Here is a 13,979-nt window from a genome sequence, read left to right on the forward strand (position 1 = left end):
TGGGTGATTTAAATTGAAAAGGTGACCAGACTCAAAAGCCTGAGTCTACGCATTCGATTTAAAAATAAAAACAGGGGAGAGATCATCACAAGGGACTATAATGATGGTTGACAGGTGATGGGGTGACGGGAGATTTGTGGGGACTACACCTGAGGGAGAAATCAAATACTGTCCAAAAATAAACAACAATGTAAAAGAATAAAAAAAGAGAATGATTTATTAAATAAATATCATTGAAACTCCTAAAAAAATTGAATAAAAGCAACAATGTGGAAGAGAGACAGTGTTTTCTGGTAAGCAACATTCTCTTTCTCCTGCCCACTGGCTCCATCTCTGCCACCCCCCTTGCCACCACCAGCTCCGGGCACACCCTCCTCTCTGCTCACCCACTTTTTCCCCTCCCACATGTACCCTTGCACATGTAGGTCACTGGGTCGTGCCACGAGTGTGTGCTTCCCCAATGCACCTGCTTCTGTGGGAGGATTGTGGGGGTAGGAGAAGGAATATGGGTTCTGGGTTGAGTGGGTCTTAGTTCAAAACCTGCCTCTGCCACATCCTGGCTGAATGACCTTGAGCAAGTCGCAACTAGTTGGAGGCTCAGTTTCCATACTGAACATGGGCTGACGCTATTTACCTTGCACGCACATCCCCAGGGTTAGAGGCTCATGTGCAATCACTCAGCACAGTGCCTGGCTTAAAGAGTGGACCTGGGCCTCCCCGGTGGCGCAGCGGTTGAGCGCTGGGTTGCGAAGCTGCCCATGGACTCTGAGGCGCTGGTTCAATCCCCGGCTGCTCCCCGGCCACCGGAGGAGGGTCCCACATGGCGCGCAGACCTCTCCTGCCGCCCGCTGCTCCCCTCAGCAGTGTACTTCGGTCCTTCTGCCTGCTCTGCTCCCCGCTCTGGCTCTGGTGAATTCTCTCACCCTCCCGCGCTTCTGACTGTGCCCAGTGCATGTATAAACAAAAACAAACAAACAAACAAAAAAATAAATAAAACATGCCTCTATTTAAAAAAAAAAAAGAGTGGACCTGTTTACTCTTTCATGTCTTTGGAATAAGGATGCTTTTGATGCCTCTGCTTGAGAGGCTCTCGACTGGCTCGCCCAAGCAATTCCTGTTTTTTCTTCAAGTCTCAGCTTAGACATAAACTTTTTGGTGACACCTACTCCGTCACCCTCCCAGCAACCCCCCCACCCCCGCTTTTAGGCACGTGTCCCTGCTGACCCCAGCTCCACTGTGGCACTGCACTCAGCCTTTGCTCTGGGGCTGCCTCTGTTTATAAGTCTCCCTCCTGTGGGGTGCCGAACTCTTCCAGGACGGCCTGGTCTGGCCAACGGCTCTAGCACATTACTTATCTGGCACCTTTCAGTGAAGTTGGCTGAGTGTATGACTCAAGTAAGGAAGGAAATATTTTATTTGATTAATTCATATTCACCTGGTAATCGACCAAATGGGGTGTTTCACTGGCCACCCTGAAAACCAAGCTCTGAACCACTAGAATGTATTTTCACAAAGGAGTTTATTATGAGGTGGCCACCCAGGGAGTCAGCGTGGCTAAAATCCCAGCAGCACTTGGCTTTCTGAATGGTGGGGGTACTGTGATTGTCCAGGGGGCAAGACAGGGAGGTCTACAGTGGAGGGAGTGAGAGACCTGGAGTTCCCAGGTCTGAGAAAGCTCGGGCAGTGTGGGCTTCACTAGTTAGTGTTTATCTTCTTCAGCAGAGAGAGCTCCTTTGGGGTCAACAGCCAGGTACATGCCTGCCCTGTGTCATTAACCACAGGGCCACAGAGGAAATGTTGTTGGAGACATAACACAGCTCGGCTGGCTCTCAAGTTTCTCAGGAATGCAATTGGAGAAAAAAGTCACAGGGTGTGGGGGTGAGGGAAAAAGCAGAACAAAGAGTGCTTAGTATTTGACTGTGCTTAGTTTAATTTTTTTAACAAAAAGTTTAAGATACAGGTTGGGGAAGGAGAATCCAGCGACAACCTGGCACAGTATGTAGGCAACGCAAGCAAAAGCTGAGTCTACAGGCCAGTGGCATCCCCAGCACTGAGGATCTGTGTGCCATGGTCCCTACAGAGCCAATGCCTTTGGCTGCAAGTAACAAAGGAGCAACTTACAAGAACCTTTATCATATCCCCAAATAAGAAATCATGTTCTTCCATGACGTCAGAGAGGAACTGCTTTCTTCAGTTACGCTAAGCTTCTCAGCCACATCAGAGGAGACGCCTCTCTTAGAACTCCCTACCCTTCACTCAGTAGACTCTACTCATGCTTCTTTCCAAAATACATCACATGTCCTTTCTGACCAGTGAGCAGCACAGGGGAAAGCTCTACCATGACTGGCTCAGTGAAATACATGGTTACGGGTAGGAGAGGTCAGCAAGCTGGCATTCTCTTAGGAAGGGAGAAGCATGTGGGTGAGGGTATCATGGATAAGCCACCCCTGAACTTGCAGCAGTGGTATTCAATCATTATTTATTCATGCATCAGATATTTATTAAAAGCTACCACGCACAAGACATAGTACTGGGAGCTATGAACAGTGGTGAGCAAGAAACAATAGACTCCTCCCCTAAGGAGCTAACATCCCCAGGGGAAAGTGGCAGTGAACATGTAAGTCAGTGAAAAAGATAATTATAGATTGTGGCTAAGTATTGAAAAGGAAACAGAGTAATATAGCAGAGAGTAAATAAGTATTACACGAGGCTGGGTGATGAGGGAAGGTCTCTCTGAGAAGGTGACATTTAATGGAGTAGGGAACAGGGAGTCAGGTGAAGATCCAGAGGAAGGACAGCCCAGGTAGAGGGAGCAGCAAGTGCAAAGGCCCTGCGGTTGGAACACAGTGACTTTATGACTGGAGCAAAGTCTGTGCCTAATGACTGACCAGAAGTTGTTCCTGGCTCACAGCCCAGCTCTGCCCCAGGCTGAAAACAGATCACCAGCAAGAACTCTACCTTCCTGGAACCTCTCCTGTCCGGGCTTGCAGCCCCACCCGGGCTAGAGACACAGCTGCCAAGGCCACAGGACAATAGGACAAAGCCCTGAGAAAGTGGAAAAGCCTCCCTGTTCCTGATGAAAAACCCATGAATGGGGTCAGTCTGCTAATCAGTGCTGCAGAGTTTCCCCTAAGGCATAGAGACAGGTGCAAGGTAACCGTGGGATACATCCTGTGTGTGTCTTATGTGTGTCCCATGGTCTGACATGCCTTGTAGCCCTCTGCTTGTGGCAGAGCTGGCCCAGATGCCCCGACTGCAGGGCAGTGCCGATGCCAAGCTCCAACCAGGCAGGAAAGTATTCTGGGTTGTTAGTTGAGTTAATCTCTCTCACTTCTTTGGCGTCTAGTTCTAGGTGGGCATGAGGATTGATATGTGGGCTGGGTCCCCAAATCTCATTCCATTTAGGGACTGGCCACGCCCCTTCCATCACTCCCCTCCCCACAGTGAGCACCTCCCTTAGATTTTCACCTGCTCCTGCCATGTTCAAGCCAGTCGTGCCCATGACAGTGTGGGCGGGCCAGAGAGGCTGAGGTCCTCTTCCCTCCTTCCAGGGTCAGCAGGCTTCACTGGACACCAGTCATTTCTTTTCCTCTCTTCCAGCCACTCCCCCAGAATGTGATCATCAGATCCATTTTTAAATTGTGTTTTCCTTTGAAGTTTTTGTGAAACTAGTAGTGTAGGCACATGGAGTATCCAAATGAGGTCACAGTAACATCAGTTGCCTGTCCTTGGCTCAGTGCCCCAGGACACCCACCTGCTTGGTGCTTCTCATACCCACAACTTCTATGGAAGTCCCTGGGGGTTGTCCCACCCACGGCTGCAAACTGTTGGCCTTCCTGGGACTAGACTGTGGGAGTGGCAGGAGAACAGCCCCTGGCCCCAGAGTGACAATACTACAGAGCCTAGAGCAGGGTGCTTGGCTCGGTGAGACACCCCAGCTGTGTGCTGGCCTCCAGGTGGCCGATGGCAGTAGAGACCACCACCCCTGCCCCACCCTACTTCATCCTCCTGACTTGGAAATGTGACCCTGGAGAACCAGGCTCCTTTCTCCATTAGGCCTTCCCTTAGGGGCTCCACATTTGACTTCGTCATCAACCCCACCTCCTCCTAGCCCTGGTCCAAGTTATGCAGGCAATGCCAGTTGTGGGGCATTTTCTCTGGAGCTCTGGAAATTCAGATGGGCATCTTAGAAGAGGCAGGCGATCAGGTCACTCCACCCTCAGATGTGTCTAAATCTTGATGCTAGACCTGGCCTGCTGTGGAGGATTAGCACAAAAGGGAGAGGGGTCTTTTAAGAGCAACCTCTCACTTTGCAGATGAGGTCTCCACAGGCCTGGACCACAAGCCTCACACAGGACAGGGCTGACCCTGCTTCCTGGCTGTCAGCTGGGCCTGTGTTCACTGCATTTCTGCTTTCTTCCCTCCAGGGATTTACTTGGGATCCTTTGAGGTGGGGGCCACTCTTCCTGCTGCCCCTGCCCTGGAGTCCTCTCCCTGCAACCTAGGTCCCAAGTGGCCTTCCTGGTTTGTCTCGAGAATAAAGACCACCTTTCTGCTCCTCATAGCATGTCCAGGGAAATCTACAGGTATTTTGAATCAGATATGGGCACAATTTCCTATTTTCTACTTATTCTATAGCACATTAATGGAACTATTGTGAAGGTAAAAGTGCACCTTTTCTGCTCAACTGATGAAGTTAAACAAACTTGGATTGATGTTTTTATGCCAGGATATAGTGTTTACAATAAAATAAAGGGCACTGTGACTATGGTCTCTTAACGGGAACTTATAACAACTTCAGAAAGTGCTCCTTGTACCCCATTTTGGGAAATGCATTATGGGGGATTGGGTGCATGGAATACCTGAAGCTTTCCTGCTTCCCCACCAGGGCCTTGTGGTTCTCTGGATTAGCCAGCCAAGCTCTGATTAGTCTCAGGGAGAGAAGTGTTCTTATTCCCTGGTGAAGTTGCCTCTCCATGGCCTCGGGGCGTGCGGTGGGGGCAGGGCACAGCTCAGATCACCCCATTTGCACAGGTGGGATTTTTGGAGTGGCTGAGACACTTCTACTCCCTGCTCCCCACTTCCTGAAGTAGAGTTTAAGGAAGCCAGTCAGGTTTTTGGCCCAGGAGACCAGACATGAAACGAAACCCGTCTTCCGAAGGGCATTCTACTGGCTTTCCCTTCAAGTGGGATTTTGACTGTAGGATTGGGTTTAAACATTGCATTTCAATTTGGTACACACACACCAAGAGGCCCCGGGGCAATGGGGATGTTTGAAATGAACACGGGTCCAAGTCCTCTACCTGCCAAGTGTTCGATTAAGCTGCTTAGGTCTGTTTCCACCATCCTGTCTTTCAAATATTTATGTGGCAGATTATAGGCAAGCTTCAAAGGCAAGGAAATGCAAATCTGTTCTATAAATCATAGAATAACACAGCTGCTGTCTTCCTCAGAGTGACAGCTTACGAATGCCAGCATTTCTGTCTGCAGAAGGGGTGGTGGGAGGTAGGCTTCTTGTTCTCAGGCCTGTGTGTGTGTGTGTATGTGTGTGTATGTGAGTGCAAGCACACATGCACGCACGTGTGTGTGTGTGTGCGTGTGTTAGAAGTGGGGGAGAGAGGGAGACATTCTCACAACAGGAGCTTTTTTGCAGAACCGCAGGTTTTCATTTTTGTTCTTTGTTTTTCTAACTTCCCAGCAGTTAAAGGGTTACCTCACCTTGGAGAGATCTCCAGGGACCAGAGACTTCAGGGAACTAGAGGTGGAAGTGACTTTCAGTTTGGGGCAAATGTACCTGGAATATGAAGTAAAGGGGAGAAGTCAACAAGCACTAACTTTGAGGATTCCAAAAATGAATTTAATTAAGCCTAAATGGGTAAAAAGAAAATTGTGCATTGCAAATAGTTGTGCACATTAAGCTCTGCCCCCAGGGTCTTAGCAATCTGCCGGGGAGGCCCTAATGTGCTGAAGAGTCGACTTTTGTGGGTTTTTTTCAGCTGTTGTCATGACACAGGGATTTGGGACACTGGTGTGCAGTGACACACTGACACCCACCCAGCACTGCACGGGGTGATGGTCCTAGAGGCTGTTTCTGGCCCAGTGTCCTCTAGAAGAACCTGAGATGTCTACAGCCAAGAGGGTGGGGGGTGGAGGGGAGAGTAAGGGAAGTGGGGTGTGTAGGAGAAAATGGGTTGGGATATTACTCAGGATTCTGCTGCAAGTGACTCAAACTCACTTAGGCAATAGGGGAATTTTCTGGGTCACGGAAGGGAGCACTGAATAATCAGATCATGGGGAAGGACAGGATGCAGTTGGACTTGGGAATAGCTGAACAGACTGGAACTCTACCAGGGCCCTCTTCTACCACCTGCCTTCAGTTTTTCTCTGTGCTGGTTTCTAACTCTGCTGGCAACAACTAGCAGATTTTGTATCTAGCACCTTTTACCTCTATAGAGACGATGCCTAACCACTTCTGTCATAATCAAGTACTATTTTCAATAATCCCAGGGAAGAGCTGTGATTGGCCCAGCTAGGATCAGGTGTCCATGCCTGGACCAACCAGCTGTAGGGACGGGGCATAGCATCATATAAAATAAGGCATCATCATACTGATCAGTGGAGGCCTTTTGAGAAAAAGAGGTGGAGGAGCTTTGACTATCCAATAACCATCTACTATAGTCAAGAGAAGACTGGAGAAAAACTACAGAAATAAAAGATAAGGAAAAAATTAAAAAGTAAAGAAAATAAGCATTGAGAAGGGAGCAGCAAAAATGGTGAGATGGATGTTTCCCAGGTTGTAATTCCACTGACCTCTACCTTGAAACTTAGTATTTCATAGAATTCCTTACATTCCCCTGGTTCACCCTTTTTTTTTTTTTTTAACCCTGAAAGCTCTTAACCTCGCTCCTTGATTGCCCTAGAGCTTCCTCTTCTCTGCATGGCGGTTCCTCTAGATTGCAGGCCTTTTGCTCTCTTGCCTTTAGTGAAGACCAATAGACTCCTTCCTTCTAAATGCATAAAAAGCAGGACGCTCCTTTATCTTCCAGAAAAAATCTGTACTTGAATATTCATTAGTCACTTTTAATGCCTTACTACTTAGAATGTAGTCCTGAATCAGCCCTGTCAAAATCACCTGGGAACTTACTGGAACTACAAGAACTTGGGGCTTGTCCCAAAACTACTGAATCAATGTACATTCGAACAAGATGCCCAGGTAAGTTTATTAATTTGAAATGCATTACTCTAAGCACTTGCAAATTGAGTTCATAACCTTTCTGCTCTCAGTGTCTAAATAAATATTTCTTCCTAATTTTCCCATCAGGTCAAAAGCAACTACATCTAAAAACTCAGACTCACATAAACTGTCAGAATTATTTTTTTTAATATTCTCTCTCTTCATTGTCTGCATTCGATATATCACAGGTTTGTGCCTGGTATCTGCCTGGCCCATTAGTTTGCTTTTCCTAATTATGTCCTCATCACCTTTATAGCAGGCTCTAATAGATGCATTTGCCAGTGAGAGTCCTCACTTATAAATTTGTAAAGTGAGTTTATTAATACTATGCCTAATTTGCAAACTTATATCTTATATAAATTTGATGTGTCATTATTTTTATCCCACTAGGCACGGTTTTCTTTTCTTTTTTTAATAGCACGGTTTTCAACTGTGGTTTTGTAAACAGTTGTCAAGGACATTTCAAACAATGTACTCTTAATTATAATGTACCATAACCGATGAACAATTTATATTTTAAAATGAATTAGAAGGAATTAAAGATTGTTTCAAAAATTATACTCACTTTGATGCATTCTAATATGCTTGAATGAGGAGCAGAGAAAGTGGTAGAGTAATTAATTCCTAGTGGGCCAGGAGTGGTAGATAGTGGTATGTCTTATACAGAAGTGTCATTTATCACCGGGATTGGAAAACTTCACAAGACTATCAGTCTTGTGAAAGACTGATAGTAAATATTTTAGGCTTTGTGGACCATATGGTCCTTGTCACAACTACTCAGCTCCACCATTGTAGAGAAAAAGCAGTCAGACAATTCATCTTGATTACTCTAGCTTTAAAGTAAGTTTCAAAAGCAGATAGTTTAACCTCTCAATTTTGAATTTCTATTTCAAAATGGTTAGTGTTTTTATATAGATTTAAGTTCAGCATGACAATTGCTAACAAAACAAAACAAAAACCTGCTGGGATTGGAATTCCATTGAATCTTTAGATTAATTTTTGGAGAATTGACAGCTTAACAATATTGAGATTTTCAATTCACAAATATGCTATATATCTCCATTTCTTTAGATCTTTTAACAGTTTCTTATAACAGTTTTTTAGAATTTTTATTATATAAATCCTGCACATGTTTGCTTACATTCATTCTTAACTATTTTCTATTTTTGGCATATACTGTAAACAGCATTTAAAATTTTATTTGCCACTTGTTAATTGCTAGTAAACAGAAATACAATTTATTTTGTATATTGATCTGGTATTCTGCACCCTTACTAAATTCACTTATCAGTATAGTTGATTTTTTTTTTTAGGATTGTTAGCATTTTCTAGGCACACAATAATGTCCTCTGTGCATAAAAGTGTTTAACTTCTGTTTTTCTAATCTGTGAGGCTTTTTTTCATGTCTTATTTATTATTTACTTTTCATGTCTTATTTCACTGGCTGGGACACCAATACAATGTTGAGTAGAAGGGAAGAGAATAAACATTCTTGTCTTAGTGGGAAAGTATTGGGTCTTTCGGTATTAAACTATAGTGCTTTTCCAGAGATTTCTTGATTAGATTGAAATTCTTTTCTTTTATTCCTGTTTGCTGAGGTGTTTTTTTAAATTTAAAACTTAACATTGAATTTCATTACTTGACTTTTCTCTACTGAGTCAAATGATACTGTTTTTTCCTTTGTTCTGTTGAGTTACACTGATTGATTTTCAAATGTTAATTTAACCCATTCAGCCATGATGTATTATCATTTAAATGATATATCAGGACTTTATTCACTAATGTTTTGTTAAGGATCTTTTATCTGTGTTCATAAGGGGTGTTGGTCTGCAATTATCATTTAATGTCTTTGGTTTTGATATCAGACTAATGGTGACCTCATGAAATGAGTTGGAAAGTGTTTCTTCCCCTCTATTTTTCTGAAAGATTTGTTTATGATTAATATTATTTGTTCCTTTAATGTTTGATAGAATTCATTATTTAATGCACCTAGGAATTCTGTCTTATATTACTGAGGCTTTTTCATTTATTTTTTCAGTCTTTTCCTTCTATGGGCTTTAATTTGTATTTTTTCTCTTTCACTATCTCCACATTTACTAATCTTTTCTTCTGAAATGTATTATTAAACCTACCTAGCATGTTTTTCATCTCAGATATTGGTTTTATTTTTTTTTAGTTCTGGAAGGTTTACTTGTTTCCTTTTATCATTTCCATTTATCTTTTCATTATGTTCATGTTTTTCCTTAATTCCTTGAATATATTTTATAAAGGTTGTTTTAAAATCCCTAGAGATACTTCTATCGACTGATTCCCCTTTCCTTGTGGGTCACAGCTCCTCATTTGGGCATGTTCGATAGTTTTGATTGGACGTTGGCTGTTGTGAATGTTATGTTTTCTTTTGTTCCTTTTAAGAGTATTGAGTTATGTTCTGACAAGAAATTAATTTAATATCAGATCAATTTGATTCCTTTGAGACTTTTTAAAGTTGGGTTTAGAGTAGCCTTTGCTACAGAGCTAATTTAACCCTCCTCATAAGGTGTACTCTTTCTGGGGTTTTACCTGAATGTTCCAGGTATTTATCAAAGTCCATTCTGGTTGATCTGAACTAAAATATCTCCCAATCCTGTGTGAGCTCTGGTGGTTGTTCAGCTTATAGATCCTCACATTTTATATTTCCTTAATAGACATTATTTGCCTGGGTCTGTAGAGCGTCATCCTAAACCTGTACATCTGATTATTGGTTCAAAGAGTCACAGGGATCTCTGCAGATTTCTGCCACTCTACCCCAACCAGAAAATGTGTTAAAGCAAAAGGCCAGAGCTGTAAGTGTACCCACCTCTCTCCTCTCAGGAATCCCTGTTTTTCAATATCTAAAAAGAACTATTTCATATAATTAGTGTAATTTCCTAGTTGTTAATACTTGGTGGACTAGTTTTATACCAGTTGTTCCTTTATGATCAAAAGAGGTCACATTAAAATTTAATTTTTATGTCCTCTATTATGAATACTCTGTTCCAGCCAATTTTAACTCTTCCCTGTCTACATTTTGATGTTCGTCAGTGTATTTGGACGTTGGCATCCTGGAATATACCTTCCCCTTTCTTTTTCAAGTCTCAACTTTTATAAAAGCTGCCTCAAAGCCACCCTGTCCAGTTATGCTTCATCTACCCTTCTTTGTTTACCCACAGTTTATTGCAATTTAAAAGTAGTCTCTGAAATTAAGTTGCATTTATGACTAACTCGTTTGGTAAACTTTTTTGGCAATTATTTTATATGGTACTGTTATACTAATACTTATAATCAGCAGCTTTCACCTTCCATTTATCCCCTTTGAGCAAACCAATCTAAACCACTTGGCTGCTCCCAACTAGGTAAATACTGGTGACCTCAACAGTTGGCACAGAGGCAAGGTACCATGAACAAATGGTACTAAATATGAAAGCTTTTATTCAATGAGCATCTTCCAAGGCTCTGAAAATTTCCCTAGCAATCTATTTACATGGTAGATTTACATGGTAGATGGTTTTATATATTTTTCAAAGAACAGATAATTTGAGTCGCAACCAGCTAAGTCTCTCTCAACCTCTTCCCTCCTTTCAGCCGATCTTCCTTTTAGTCTGGTTGTGTTGAGTAGCAAGAGTATTTTGGGAGCCAGCCAAAGTTGAGTTGATAATACATTTAATTTTTGTTTCAAGGGATTATTTATGTGGTTCTCAGAGATTTCCATGTCTGAAATAGTTAACTCATTCTTGTATTTCCTGCAAAGGAATACACTTAGCACTCATCATGGGAAAATGTGACATCACGGGAAAATGCAGGACATGAGGGCCTATTGTGATATGAATCTGTTTCACGGCAGATTCTGAATCTGTCTCTGTCTCAAATATATCTACCACTGGATGTATATGGGGAGGGGAAGAGAAACAAGGTTTTATATGCAAAACCAGAGATAAGTTTATGGAAAATTCTTCCTATCAAAACATGCAGAATTATAATTAGGAGATTCAGTTTCTCATCAATTCTTAGTAAAGGAAATTCTGTCAGGAATGAACTGTAGATCTAGTGTATGCAATTGTAAAACTCCATGCCTTTTTTTTTAATTGAAGAGATGACAAGAAATTTAAGTTATCAGTATTTCTCTATTTATAGGGCACCAGCCCTGTGAAAGAACTTCAGTGAACATCCATTGATGTTGCATATTTTATGAATTTTAAAAATTAATAACACAAAAAATTTTTGATCAAGTGAGAGGAAAGGCTGAATTATTCTTGCTGTAGAAAATATTACAAAACAGTTGTCACATGAAGAGGCCATTAAAGAGAATATACCCCCCAAAATGTAGGAATATATTTTATAGAGTGGCATCATAAGGGATTAATTAAAATATTATGTTGTTTTCTGGATTTTTATGATACTAACTTTAAATTTTAATTTTTTTATAATTTCTTTTCTTACTCTATATATTCACTTTTTATATAGTTTTGTATTTGTATTTCTAACTTTGTTTTAAATGAAGGCCCTCAAAATGTATAAGTGTCAGAACTCACAAAAGTTGGACCCAAACTTAAATGGTTAAGATATTGGTTTACAACAAAGGCAAGTCTCACATTAAATTCTCCCTAAATTCTGATTCCTATAATAAACATGTATGATCAAGCAGGCAGATGAAAAATCCCCAAACCTGTTCTGTAACCTCAATGCAAACCCAGGTCTATGTTCTTTTAGGTGCTATGACAAGGCATTTCAAAGAAAGCTTATATTAAGTAAACAGTAACACTGTGAAAGCAGAATTCTACCAACTATACAGTTGGAGTCAGGGGAACGAAAATCCTCTGAGTCAGCACCTATTCCCAATAATGCTGAGGAAGGGAATCCAGGTAAAAGAGAAGCATTTGCTGAATTTTTATATCCTATTCCTACAAGGGTGGGGGAGCATCACTCTAATATTTTATCTCATCCTCTTTTGAGCATCATTCATATCACCAACAAGAGCCTACCTAACACCCATTATTCTAACTCACAAGCCTCTGATGATTACTGGAGAAGAGAATAGCTGAAGAAATTAGAATTCTTGCCTTTTAGTATGGCTTTTATTTCAGGGGGTGGTAAATATTAGCTAACCATCCCTGAGGTGTGCATTCCCAATGAGAAAAGTAACCATCTCTTGGGTGGAGATAAAACCTAAATAACACACACAAATACAAGTCACACTGTCAACACTGGGGAATTCCAAGGGAATTGCAGAGACTGTAACTTGCCCTTTATGTAATGGCTGCTTTCATCAAGCACCGCGGAACCCAGAGTCCCTGGGGATGGTTGTACAAGGAAAGCTTCAACACTGCATTTCTGCTTCTTCTGTATTACATATCAGGGTTCTGTGTGCTATTTTCTTTGTGATAATGGGAGTTCTGCTGTATGTAAAACTTTGGAAACCATTGTTCTAGCACTAAACACCTCTCTTTCTGTCCAGTGCCACTCATTGCTATAATGAAATGCAAAGATGTGCTTGAATTGGTCTATGCCAGTGAAAATATGTTGCTGAATACTTGGTCTAGGTTAGCTGAGCTAGGTATAAAATCTATGACATCATCTCTTTTCCTCTCTCCTTTCCCCACCCATCACCATTATTTCCAGAATATGCTCTCCCACCATGTTTTGCCCACAAATGGCCTTTGGTGCTGGGGTAAAAATCTCCATAACCAAATTGCCAAGTGTGACAATTAATATGTCAATTCACTGGCAGACAGAGTATCCAAATTAGTTAAACATTATTTCTGGGTGTTTCTGAAGATGTTTCTGGGAGAGATTAGCATTTGAATCTGTGGATTCAGTAGAGCAAATTGCCCTTCCCAATGCAAGTGGGCATCATCTAATCCATCAAGGGTCTGAGTGAAACAGAAAGGCAAAGGAAACAGGAGTTCTCTCATCCTTTTTCTCTCTCTCCCCTTGACTGCCTCAGGCCAGACATTGATCCCCTCCTGCACGCAGGCTCAGTTCTCCTGGTTTTCAGGACTTTAGACTCAGACTCAGACTATACATATCAATTCATAGATGGTAGTATGTGAGACTTCTCAGCCTTCATCATTGTGTGAGTCAATTCCTTATAATAAATATATGAACATACGTAGTAAATATATTTCATGTGCACATCCAGTTGCTATTCTATTGGTTTATGGGTTTTGTTTCTCTAGAAAACCCTCATTCATACGTCAAAGTAATATGACTTGTGTACAAAAGACTCAACTTGACTTTGGGAAGAAGATTTACAAGGAAATAGTTGTGGGATGGTCTCATCCATAATGTATTTCACATTGGTCTGTAGTGGACATTTATCGTTTATCTGACAATAACCTTTTTTTTTTTTCTGGAATCTAGTCATCATTTTATTTCAGACTTCCTAATTTGCCCTTGTTCTCAAGGATGACCCAAATGTTTTTGAACAGAGGAGCAAGGCTCTCTCTCCCCTGTTGCAAGAGTAAAGCTGAGAACATAGGAACTTATTGCTGCTGGCATCTATGTGAAGAGCCGAGGCTGCCTGGCAACAAGCAGGAAAGGGGCAAGGAGTGTCCAGTTCCACTCATCACTAATGCCTAGACTATTCTTGCCCCTCCAGTTTGCATGAGTTCCACAAATTCTATCACTGATCTTGTTGGAGCTGAATCTTTCTCACAATCTTTAAAAAAACAATAACAAAAATGTCCTAAAGAAAGCACAGTGAAGGCAGCAAAATTATAGAGCTTGATAA

This window comes from Talpa europaea (genome assembly GCF_964194135.1).
Source record: "Talpa europaea genome assembly, chromosome: 9".
Lineage (NCBI taxonomy): Eukaryota > Metazoa > Chordata > Mammalia > Eulipotyphla > Talpidae > Talpa > Talpa europaea.